Raw genomic sequence first — 13,072 nt, 5'->3', positions numbered from 1 at the left:
CTTCAAAAAGTCTCAAGTTAAAGCTTTATCATATGTCAAGATCTCAAGCTTCGTGAACTTCAAAGAACAATTATCAATTGAAGCAAAAGAAGATTTAATGTTCATACATCGCTGATAAGGTATGAATGACCCTAGATTGACCATAGGCTAAATCATTTTGAATACATAATTTAATTAGGTCATTTTATACGTGCATAGTCTATTTTTTGACTAGTCTTAGACTAAGTTCCACTAGTCCTAGTACTGGCTCGACCGCTCCAAGAAATTCTCGACCAGTCCTAAGTTTGTTACTTATTTTTAAGATTTTTTGTTAAAGCCTCGACCAGTCCTGGAGACTGCTCGACCGGTCGTATGAACAGTGCTCGACCAGTCCTGCATGTTCGACTCAAAGTCCAGCAACTAATTTGAGTTCCACACGACCAGTCGTGGACAAGACTCGACCGGTCGAGCAGGTCCTTCGACCAGTTGTGGAACAGTCTGATCTTATCGCACCTAAATTTTTAAAAGTTTGTTGGTCCTTCGACCAGTCGAACCAACCTCAGGACCAGTCGTAGATGCGATTTCTGCACTTATAAATAGATCACGAATTTCAGAGTTTGATATCCAATTCAAGCAAAATCAATACACCACTCTGAGAGATAAGTTAGTGATATTCTTAAGCTATTTAGTGCTCATTTTATATTCTCTTTAATTAGCTTTCTTTGCATTTAATTTTAAGTTTCTACATTCCAATCTCATTTAAAAGAGGGATTGAAGTTTTCCCATTTCTTGGAATCACAATCAAATTAAGCTAGCCTAAGGTGATCTAATTTAAAAATCAATTTAGAACTTAGAACCATTTCATAAGTGAGTTGAACATTGAACATCTACGTTGAACTTCTACTCTGAATTGGTTCTTCTGGGCTACATCAAAAGGAGAATATCCAGATAAGTATTTTACAGTTTTGTAAATTCATTCTTTTGGTTTCATTGAGATTGTGTCAGAAAAATCTCTTTCTTTTGGTTTTTCTGAGGTGATCCAGAAAACTCAGTGTGGGGTTTTTGAATTGTGTAAGCCCACTTTAAAGACACAGTTGTGAGGGTTTTAGGTGAACCTTGAAAAACCTATTTTCATAGTGAATGGTAATATCCACTGTGTGAGGATATTAGGAGTGGAGTAGTTGTGTGGCTGTTTTTCTAAACAGTTGGTGTATACACAAGCGAACCACTATAATTTCTGGTCCTTTGGTGATTGATTGATTATTTCATTTTGTGGATGTTGAAATTTCCCTTTATGCATTTGTGGAGAATATTGTAATTTCTTTTATGCAAGTGTGGGAATGTTGTAATATCTTAGTTATTTTCTTTGCTATTTATTTCTTTATTCCTTTGTATCAGTTTGAGATTTTGATACACAGACTGTTCCAGGAATCAGGTTGTCCTACCATAAGCCATTGGTTTTTGGTGTAAGGTTGTCCTTAGAACAACATCTATATCAACCTCTCAATACTTGTACACTTGAGGTTGTTTTACATTTCTGCATTGTGGGATTGTTTAATTGCTATCTTTATTTATATTTGTTTGAATTCCGCATTTAATTTTTAATTTGGCATAGTCCTATTCACCCCCCCTCCCCCCCTCTAGGACTCTTAGCTCGGCTTTTTTAAGTGGTATCAAAGCTTAATAGATCGTTTTAATTATTATTTCTTTTGGATTAATTTCCTGAGCTAATCGATCTGAGCTTTGTAAGATGTCAAATTTTAATAGCCTTTCAGTCGCTAGGCCTCCACCATTTAATGGGTCCAATTATGCCTATTGGAAAGTCAAGATGAGAATTTTCTTAAAATCTATGGATGAGAGCGTGTGGCAAGCCACAATGACTAATTGGACCCCTCCTACCACTGAAGTGATGGTACCAATGGATCTGTAACTATAAAGTAACACCTTATTTTACTTGGACCAATCTTCAGAAAAGTGAGAGTAGTGCCAATGCAAAGGCTCTGAATGTTATCACTTGCGCACTATTACCGGATGAATTCAAGAGAATTATATCCTGTGATACTGCAAAGTAAGACTGGGATGTTTTGAAAATGACACACGAGGGAACAACAATTGTCAAGAAATCTAAAGTCCAAATCCTCACAACCAAATTTGAGAAAATAGTATGAAACTTTCATGGACTTCTCTACAAGATTAAATGACATTGTCAACTCTATGTGGGGTCTCGTTGAAAGAATCCTAGAAAGTAAAGTCTGTGCAAAGATACTATGCTCACTACCTAAACGGTTCAATTCAAAGGTGATTGCAATCCAGGAACTTTGTGATATGGATAATATGAGGGTAAAAGAATTAGTTGGCTCATTACAGACCTATGAGTTAAACTTTAAAGCTCTTAAAGGTAAATCCATCGCTCTTAAATCTTCTAAAAGTATTTCTCAAGAAAATAGTAGTAATTCTGATTTGGAAAATTCTGAAGATGATATGGCCCTTTAAGCTAAAAAGTTTTATAAGATTTTCAAAAGTAAAAAGAGGGTTGATTTTAAAAAAACCTAATGAAAAGAAAAGATCTAAATCTAAAACCTAGAAATCTTTAAAAGACAGTTAATCTTACAACTACCATGAATATGGGCATTTAGCAAACAAATGTCCTAAAATGAACAAACCTAAAAGGAAAGGAATGTTGGCTACTTGGGATGATTTTTCCAGCTTTGAAGTCTCTTTTGAGTCAGATGATTCTGAAACCAAGTTGAGTAATGCAGTCAAAGCCCTTATGACTCTAGCAAGTTCACTTTTTCAGATAATGATGATTCAACTAATGAATAAAATATGAATAGTGATCATGAAAATGAAGAAGATCTTCAAGATGCTTACAATGCCTTATACAAGGAAAGTTGTAAAATTACTGTAAAACTAAAACTTCAGAAGAAAAGTTTTCAAAACTTAAAGAAAATTTTGATAATCTTATTTTAGAAAAATCTCACATTTCAGATTGTTTTGAAAAAATGAAGTGCGATTTCGATTTCAAAAACTCCCAAGTTGAAAATTAAAATCTGAAAATGAAAAGCTAAAACTTAAAGGCTCTTCACTTTTGAGTTTAAAAGACACTTGGAGGTATGCCCAAGGTGATCCTAAGTTAGAAAAACTTTTATCCGGATCCAAAAAATGTGGCGATCGATCTGGATTGGGCTACGATAAAAGTATTCCCACCAAACATAAGAATACTCCACTTAAATTTGTGAAAGGGGAGTCTTCAAACTCAAAAGGGAAAAGTTTAAATTAAAACTATTCTAAAAAGGCTAAGACTTTTCAAACCTTAAAACCTAAAAGCAACCATATCAAATATAAAAATTAGAATCGTAATCCTTTAGCTGAGAAAATTGTTAATTTACTTAAGGTGCTCTTAAAATCTAACCAATGGGTCAGCCTTATAACAACTACAAACATAAGAAGACAAACTATACTCTTAAACCCAATACTATAATGAAATGGATTCCTAAGGTTACTTGCTTGGTTGCCCACACTGCTTTCAAAGCTACAAGCCATTCAAAGTGGTACCTAGACGGTGGATGCTCCAGACACATGATAGGCGACAAAGGTTTGTTCACCAATCTTAAAGATATGACTGATGGTTCAGTCACATTCGATGATGGTAGCAACTGTAGAATTGTTGGTCAAGGTACAGTTCAACTCTTTAACCTTCCTCTATTTGAGAATGTTTTATATGTAGAAGGGTTAAAACACAACTTATTAAGCATCTCTCAAATATGCAATAATAATCATAGTGTAAAATTTACTAACCTAGGGTATGAAATTTTAAATAAAAATGGTTCTGTAATATTAACTGGTTGTAGAACTTCGGAAAACTACTACATTGTAAGTGATTCAAGCTCATCTAATCTATCGTGTTACATGGTCCATACCGATGAGACCAAGTTATGGCATAAACGCCTTGGACATGTACATTACCGCAACTTGTATAGACTGAGCAAAAGAGAGTTGGTAAGAGGCTTACCTAAATACAGAAAATAGATAAGATATGTGGCGAATGCCAGATTGGCAAACAAACTAGGAGTACTCACAAAAAAGTGAACTCCAATGTCACATCTAAACCACTCGAACTTCTCCACATGGATCTTAGTGAACCAACCAGAACAGAGAGTCGAGGTGGCAAGAAGTATATACTAGTAATTGTTGATGACTTTACCAGCTATATGTGGGTAGTCTTCTTAAGGGACAAATCAGAAACTCTCGATGAATTAAAAAGGGTACTTAAACGTATCCAAATGGAAAAAGGATCTCATGTCTATAAGATCCGTAGTGATCATGGATCAGAATTTGAGAATAACAGTTTTGAGAAGTTTTACAGTGATTACGGAATAACACATGAATTCTCTACGCCCAAAATACCACAACAAAATGGTATAGTAGAAAGAAAAAATAGAGTGCTTCAAGAAATGACAAATGTAATGTTAAATAGTATGAAGCTCCATAATAATCTTTGGGCTAAAGCCGTAAATACTGCTTGTTATATAATTAACCATGTTTATATTAGAAAATCTAATGGTAAAATGGCATATGAAATATGGTTTGATAAAAAACCTACTGTCAAATACTTTCGAGTTTTTAGTAGCAAGTGCTACATTTTACATGACCGAGAAAATTTGGGTAAGTTTGACACCAAAAGTGATGAAGGGATATTTTTAGGGTATGCTCTGAATAGTCGAGCATATCGGGTTCTTAACAAGAGGACTTGTGTAATTCAAGAGTCTATTAATGTGGTTATTGACAATCACTTAAATACACCTATCTCAAGTTCAGAAAATGATAAAGTTCTTCTAATTGATAATCCAGATACTTCATCAAGTCAAAATAACTCTGAACTAAGGACTGTTAAATACCATCAAAATAATCAGATTCTTGGAAACCCTCTCACTAGTGTGCGCACTCGTAAACAGTTAGAAGATATGTGTGATTATGTTTGTTTCACATCTCAGATAGAACCACGTAAAAGAAGCACTTACTGATGGAAGCTGGATAGCTGCAATGCAAGAAGAGCTCAATCAATTTGTTAGAAATGATGTTTGGTACTTATTTCCTAGAACGAATGATAAACATATTATCGAAAAAAAATGGATTTTTCAAAATAAGTCCGATGAACTTGGTAATATTATTAGAAACAAGGCTAGGCTGGTTGTACAAGGGTACACTCAAATTGAAGGCATCGATTATGATGAAACCTTTGCCCCAGTAGCTCGTCTTGAATCAATTAGACAATTTATATCTATTGCATGCTTTAGAAAGTTTAAAATATACCAAATGGATGTAAAGAGTGCTTTCTTAAATGACGATTTGTATGAAGAAGTATATATTGAATAACCAATGGGTTTTGAAGACCTTAAGAATGCTGGTCATGTATATCGCCTAAAAAAGGCCCTTTATGGTTTGAAATAAGCTCTCAAGGCATGGTACGAAAAGTTGACTAAGTTTTTACTAAGTCATAACTTTATAATGAGAAGTGTTAATAAGACATTGTTTGTAAAGAAACATAATGATCACATTTTAATAATGCAAATTTATATTAATGATATTATTTATGAATCTACCTGTGCTAACATGACTATTGAGTTTGAAAATCTTATGACATCTAAGTTTGAAATGAGCATGGTTGGGGAATTGAATTATTTCATAGGGTTGCAAGTAAAACAACAATCTAATTGTTTCTTTATCTCTCAAACCAAATATGCTATAAACTTAGTTAAAAAGTTCAGATTTGAGAATGGGAAAAATTTTGATACTTATATGAGTACTACCTTAAAACTCTCAAAAGATTGTACAGGTAAGAATGTGGATCATAAGCTATATCGTAATATGATAGGAAGTTTACTTTATTTAACTGCGAGCTGACCTGATATTGTATTAAGCGTAAGAATCTGCGCTAGATATCAATCTGACCCTAAAGAGTCACATTTAATTGATGTTAAGTGGATTATACGATATGTCGCTATTTCAGCAAATCTTGGTCTCTGGTATCCACATGATTCTAGTGTGTAATTAGCTGGTTATACAGATGCTGATTGGGCTGGTGACATTGATGATAGAAAATCAACCAGTGGTGGTTGTTTCTATGTAGGGAACTGTTTAGTTTCTTGGCAAAGTAAGAAATAAAGTTCCGTATTGCTCTCAACTGCTGAGGTTGAATATATTGCAGCAAGTAATGCATGTACTCAGCTTGTATGGAAGAAAAAATTTCTAAGCGATTACAGAATTGCACAAGATACTATGGTTTTATATTGTGATAATTCCAGTGCAATTAATATATCTAAAAATCTAATCCAACATTCATAAACCAAGCATATTAACATTAGATATCACTACATTCGTGAATTAGTGGAAGAAAAGATAATTTCTTTGGAATATATTCCGACCGAGACTCAACTTACTGACATATTTACAAAACCAGTCGACAAAAGTAGGTTTTCTAAATTGAAATTTGATCTTGGTATATGCAATTTGAATTGATTATTTATGCATTTCTATATGATAATCTATATATTTATTATTTTAAATGTTTAAAGTTTCAAATTTGATGAAAATTGCATATTTTAGGCTGTGCACGACTAGTCGAGTACATACTCGACCAGTCGTGGCACGACCGGTCGAGCATGTACTCGACCAGCCATGAGCGCGGTTTTGGTGCTTTATTTGGGGAAAAAATCACTTTTTCCTCATTTTGGGTGTTTTCTCTAATAGCTCCTAGGTCGACTGGTCGAACCCATCTCCTATTTTCTTCATGGTTAGTGCATTGTTTTCATTTTCCTTGAGAATCAAGTTCTTTGCACTCTCTTTTCATCATTTGTGAGGTTTATTTCTTAATTCATAGTAGTTTTTGGGGTTTTCTTCTAAAAAATCTGATCTAGTGAAAACCTTCTCTACCTCTTTTGCAATATCTTTGTTCCTTGTTATCTTTGGTGCAAATGGAAGATAAAACCAAGTAGAAAGGATCTCATGGTCCTTCTACTTCTCGGTCGACTCCTATAACAGTGCGCCACCTTCGGATGCCAAAGATGATCCCTCTTATGTGCGAGATATTAGGTTGCACAATGTTATAGTTGAACGACCTGTTCATGTTGATCATTTAGCTCCGTTTGATATCCTTCCTCTCCTTCAGTCTATAGGATGGGATAATATACTGCATTGGGGTGGGCCAGCATACCACTTCATTGCGCAAGCTATATATGCTTGTATTACTGATTTTTCTACTGAAAATCTGACATTCACTATCTCAACCAGAGAAGGTCCAATTGATGTGGATCGACATCTTATCTCAGGCTTAATGGATTTACTTGTCAATGATGAAGGTATTCACATTAGCACTCTAGCAGAAAAACCATCTGAAACTGAGAAACGTATGCTTACCAGAGATTTATGCAATATAGATGCAGAATGGAATACTAATGGAAATGTGCTTGCTCAAAGTATTTGTTACCCAGATACAGAGTCCTTCATAGGATATTCATTTCGAATGTTTATCCTCATTCTGCTAACAAAACCGAACTTACTACGTTCATGGTCCCTATTCTACATTTCATCATTTCTGGTACATTTATATGTTTTCCATTCTTGATTTCTCATTGCATCATTCAGTTCCGTCTCCATCTAGGACACAGTAACATTCCCTTCGCGTATCTTATGACTGTGTTGGCCACACATAGTTTAGTGGCTATGCCTGTAAGAGAAGCTCCCATTCATCACCTACCATTCAACAACTCCAATATTAATAAGATGAATTTGAAGTTGGCCCCAAGCCAAGTCAATGTGGGTGCTGGTGGAGCTGATGCCGCAAATGAAGAAGAAGGTGATTTACCTCTAGATGACATCAATATGGATGACATTTTTGATGAAATCGAATCCGACTCAGTAGATGATCCTGATTATCAACCATCTGACTTTAATGCGCATTTGCACTCACTTGAGGAGAAGGTAGAAAACATGAATGTGTCCCATGATTTGCAATTCAAATATATGTGCAAATATCTTATGTGCCTTAATAAGGGACTTCATTAACTTGATCCTACCATACCTGCTCCTTCATCGGGTTCTGATTAGTATTTGAGTATGTGGTTTGTAATAACTTTTATGATACTTAGATTTCTTTTGTTTTATGGGGTTGAACATGGTTGATCATGCTTGAACAATGCATGTTTATGGATTTAATATCTTGCCTATCTTGTTCATTTATTCCACATTACTCTTCTTATTCTTCCTTATTTATCTACTTCCATTATCATTTATTAGTTACTTCCTTTGTCATATTGTGATAAAAAAGGGGGAGAATTTTATCATGCTTCTGTTATGTGGCATCTGGATTATGGATGTGGATTGTGGATTGTGGAATTATGGATTGTGGATAGGTAGCCATCCATTTTTTGCGTAAGGGGGAGTATTGTTGGGGGAGTAGATGCGATTTGTTTTGTCCTATTTATAACTGGTGCATGATTCTTTAACCAGGTTGTAACTGGTTTATATTAATAACTGATGCATAATTCTTTATTGTTCATATTATGTTTATTTTTAACAAAGTGTGTTTTGTCACAAATTTGACAAAGGTGGAGATTGTGATTACTATGTTTTCTAGCTCCTATGATTATCAAATTTTATAGTGCCAAAACCTCTTGGAATCTGTATCTTGTGTAGCTCATCTACATATTCAAGATCATGCATCTCATGTACAAGAACAAAGGTCTATACCTCAAGAACTTCAAATGCAAGATCAAGAGATATACATGTTTAAGAATAAGTCAAAGTTTTGTGATAGTTCACTCCTCCAAGCTTCAAAGTTCAAGGTTTCAAAGCTACATCTAAAGGCATGACAATAGTCCTTACTTTGGTACTCAAAGCTTAAGATGAAATACAAGTCAAGTACTTCAATTTCAAGCTTTGAAAAGTCTCAAGTTCAAGCTTTATCATATGTCAAGATCTTAAGCTTCGTGAACTTCAAAGAACAATTATCAATTGAAGCAAAAGAAGATTTAATGTTAATACATCACTTATAAGATATGAATGACCCTAGATTGACCATAGGCTAAGTCATTTTGAATACATAATTTAATTGGGTCATTTTATAAGTGCATAGTCTATTTTTCGACTAGTCTTAGACTAAGTTCGACTAGTCCTAGTACTGGCTCGACCGGTCCAAGAAATTCTCGACCAGTACTAAGTTTGTTACTTATTTTCGAGATTTTTTATTAAAGCCTCGACCAGTCTTAGAGACTGCTCGACCGGTCATATGAACAGTGTTCGACCAGTCCTGCATGCTCAACTCAAAGTCCAGCAAGTAATTTGAGTTCTACATGACCAGTCATGGACAGGACTCGACCGGTCGAGCAGGTCCTTCGACCAGTTGTGAAACGGTTTGATCTTATCACACTTAAATTTTTAAAAGTTTGTTGGTCCTTCGACCAGTCGAACCAACCTCAGGACCAGTCGTAGATGCGATTTTTGCACTTATAAATAGATCACGAATTTCAGAGTTTGATATCCAATTCAAGCAAAATCAATGCACCACTCTGAGAGATAAGTTAGTGATATTCTTAAGCTATTTAGTGCTCATTTTATATTCTCTTTAATTAGCTTTCTTTGCATTTGATTTTGAGTTTCTACATTCCAATCTTATTTGAAAGAGGGATTGAAGTTTTCCTATTTCTTAGAATCAAAATCAAATCAAGCTAGCCCAAGGTGATTTAATTTAAAAATCAATTTAGAACTTAGAACCATTTCATAAGTGAGTTTGAACATTGAACATCTACGTTGAACTTCTACTCTGAATTGGTTCTTCCGGGCTGCATCAAAAGGAGAATATCCAGATAAGTATTTTATAGTTTTGTAAATTCATTCTTTTGGTTTCATTAAAATTATGCCAGAAAAATCTCTTTCTTTTGGTTTTTCTGAGGCGAGCCAGAAAACTCAGAGTGTGGGGTTTTTGAATTGTGTAAGCCCACTTGAAAGACACAATTGTGAGGGTTTTAGGTGAACCTTGAAAAACCTATTTTCATAGTGAACGGTAATATCCACTGTGTGAGGATATTCGGAGTGGAGTAGTTGTGTGGCTATTTTTCTAAACAATTGGTGTACACACAAGCAAACCACTATAATTTCTGGTCTTGTGGTGATTGATTGATTATTTCATTTTGTGGATGTTGAAATTTCCTTTTATGCATTTGTAGAGAATGTTGTAATTTCTTTTATGCAAGTGTGGGAATGTTGTAATAGCTTAGTTATTTCCTTTACTATTTATTTCTTTATTCCTTTGTATCGGTTTGAGATTTTGATACACAGGCCGTTGCAGGAATCAGGTTGTCTTACCATATGCCATTAGCTTTTGGTGTAAGGTTGTCCTTAGAATAACATCTGTATCAACCTCTCAATACTTGTACACCTGAGGTTATTTTACATTTCTGTATTGTGGGATTGTTTAATTGCTATATTTATTTATATTCGTTTGAATTTCACGTTTAATTTTTAATTTCGCATAGTCCTATTCACCCCCCCTCCTAGGACTCTTTGCTCGGCCTTTTCAGATGTCCATTCACTTTAAAAGCATTACCATTCGTCGAATTCTTTATTTCTATGGCCCCATGAGGTAGACATTAGTAATAATAAAGGGACCGATCTAATGAGATCGAAGTTTACCTAGAAAAAGATGTAATCGAGAATTGTATAGGACTTTTTGACCGGTTATAAAAGATTTCCGAAGGATGTTCCTATCATGGAATACCTTCATCATATCTTCGTAAATTCTTAAGTTCTCACAAGTGTCGTTCTGGATTTCTTCAAGTTCATTCAATTGAAGTTTACGCAGCGAGCCAACATTGTTAAATTTTAAATTTTTGATAGCCCAGTAGGCTCTATGCTCCAACTTCACGGGTAGGTGGCAAGCTTTCCATAGACGAGTCTAAACAGAGACATTCCAATGGGAGTCTTAAAAATTATACAGTAAGCCTATAAGGCATCAGTCAAGCGAATTGACTAATCTTTACGGTCATGGTTAATCATTTTTTTCAGAATTTGTTTAATTTCCCTGTTGGAAATCTCGGCTTGCCTGCTTGTCTATAGGTGGTATGGAGTTCTCACTTTATGAGAGATGCCATATTTCTTTATTAAGTTCTCAAATTGCCTATTACAAACACTACATGAAAAATGGAAAAAAAGGATGAATTTTGAGACGGTTGTGGACCATTTGTAAAATTCCTTGGTTTAAAGACGGTTTAGAGACGGCCGCATGCCGTCTCTAAAATTTTAGACAGCTCTTGACCATCCTTAATATTATCTTAAAAATATTGAACGTCCACAAATCATTTAAGATGGTCAGAATCCATTGTTAACTGTGGAGAAAAGACGACCATCGACCGTCTAGAATAAAAGACGGTCTTTGACCATCTTATATGCGGTCATCTGAGACGGTCAAAGACCGTCCGCATTAGAGATGGTCATTGGCTGTCTTTTACTTGTAATCTGAGACTGTCAAGGACCGTCTGCATTAGAGACGGTCATTGGTCGTCTTTTACAGGTAATCTGAGACTGTCAAAGACCATTTGTATTAGAGACGGTCCTTAGCTGTCTTATAGCAGTTGTCAAAGACTGTCTGCATTAGAGACGGTCCTTAGCCATTTTATAGCGGTCATTTGAGACTGTCAAAGACCGTTTGCATTAGAGACGGTCCTAAATCGTTTCTAATGCTCAGGTAAAAAATTAAGAACAAAAAAATTATGAATTTCGAAAAAAAAAATAGTTGAGAGGCTTAGAAAAATAATTAACAATGTTTAAGAAAAATTTAAATTTAAAAAAAAAACTGTGATTTTATAAAAATCTAGATTTTGAAAAAAAAAAATTAAGAACTTTCAATAATGTTGATAATTTTGAAAAAAACTGTGATTTTATAAAAATCTAGATTTTGAAAAAAAAAAATTAAGAACTTTCAATAATGTTGATAATTTTGAAAAAAAAAAAGATTTCGATAAAAAAATGATATTTTGAAAAAGAAAATTTAAAAAATTAAACAAAATTATGAAAAAATTGACAAATTGTAAAAAAATATATATTTTAAAAAGGAAAACTAGATTTTGTATTTTGACAAGAAAAATTAAAAAGTTATATAACAAAAGTGAGATTTAAAAAAATGATATTTTGAAGAAGAAAATTTAAAAAATTAAACAAAAATGTGAAAAAATTGACAAATTGTAAAAAAGTATATATTTTAAAACAGAAAACTAAATTTTGTATTTTGACAAGAAAAATTGAAAAGTTAGATAACAAAAGTGAGATTTTGATGATGTGTTGTATATCCTTGCCACTCCTATGTTTCTCCAACCTATTTTTGGGCTGGGTACAAAAAATTGTGTAGATTTAAATCTTAAGTGGACCACACCACTAGAAAGAATGATAATATAGTACCTCGCCATTAAAAATTATAAAGAGCCCATCGTAAGGTTTTAGTAATGTTTATTTGCAATCCAACTTGTTGATAATGTAAAGAAGATCTAGATGAAGGTAAACTACAAAGATCAAATTGATCCAAAACTTTTATGGCATTCAAAAGGTTTTTAATAGTTATTCATCATTGTTTTGATTGGTATGGCCCACCTGAGATTATTGAGTTCTTATGATTTGAAATCACATCCTAAATTATGATGGAAAAATATATGGACGGTGTCGATATACATAAGATATATCAAGGTGGGCCCTACACGGTTAGAGTAACACCCATGAAGGAGTTACCTAAATAGTGAAATGGTACTATAAGGTCACCTTATGGGAACTTCCCATTAGGTTAATCTGTGTGCGCCCCACCATGATGTGTGTAGAACATCAACACCATGCATTTGATGTGTCCCCTTTAAGTAAAAGAATCAGTCATATACGAAACTCAGGTGGGCCATAGCATCTAAAACTATGTGAAGACATCCCTAAAACATATAAAAGCATTTGGTGGATCTATGAACCACATCTAGGTGGCCCAATAAATGATTATGAATGTTTTAATGAGAGGGTAACCCTCTAAACTTTAGTATGTGGTGCGGCCCACCCAAGTCATGGA

This window comes from Magnolia sinica, chromosome 17 (genome assembly GCF_029962835.1).
Source record: "Magnolia sinica isolate HGM2019 chromosome 17, MsV1, whole genome shotgun sequence".
Lineage (NCBI taxonomy): Eukaryota > Viridiplantae > Streptophyta > Magnoliopsida > Magnoliales > Magnoliaceae > Magnolia > Magnolia sinica.
Note: the sequence above shows the minus strand (reverse complement) of the source record.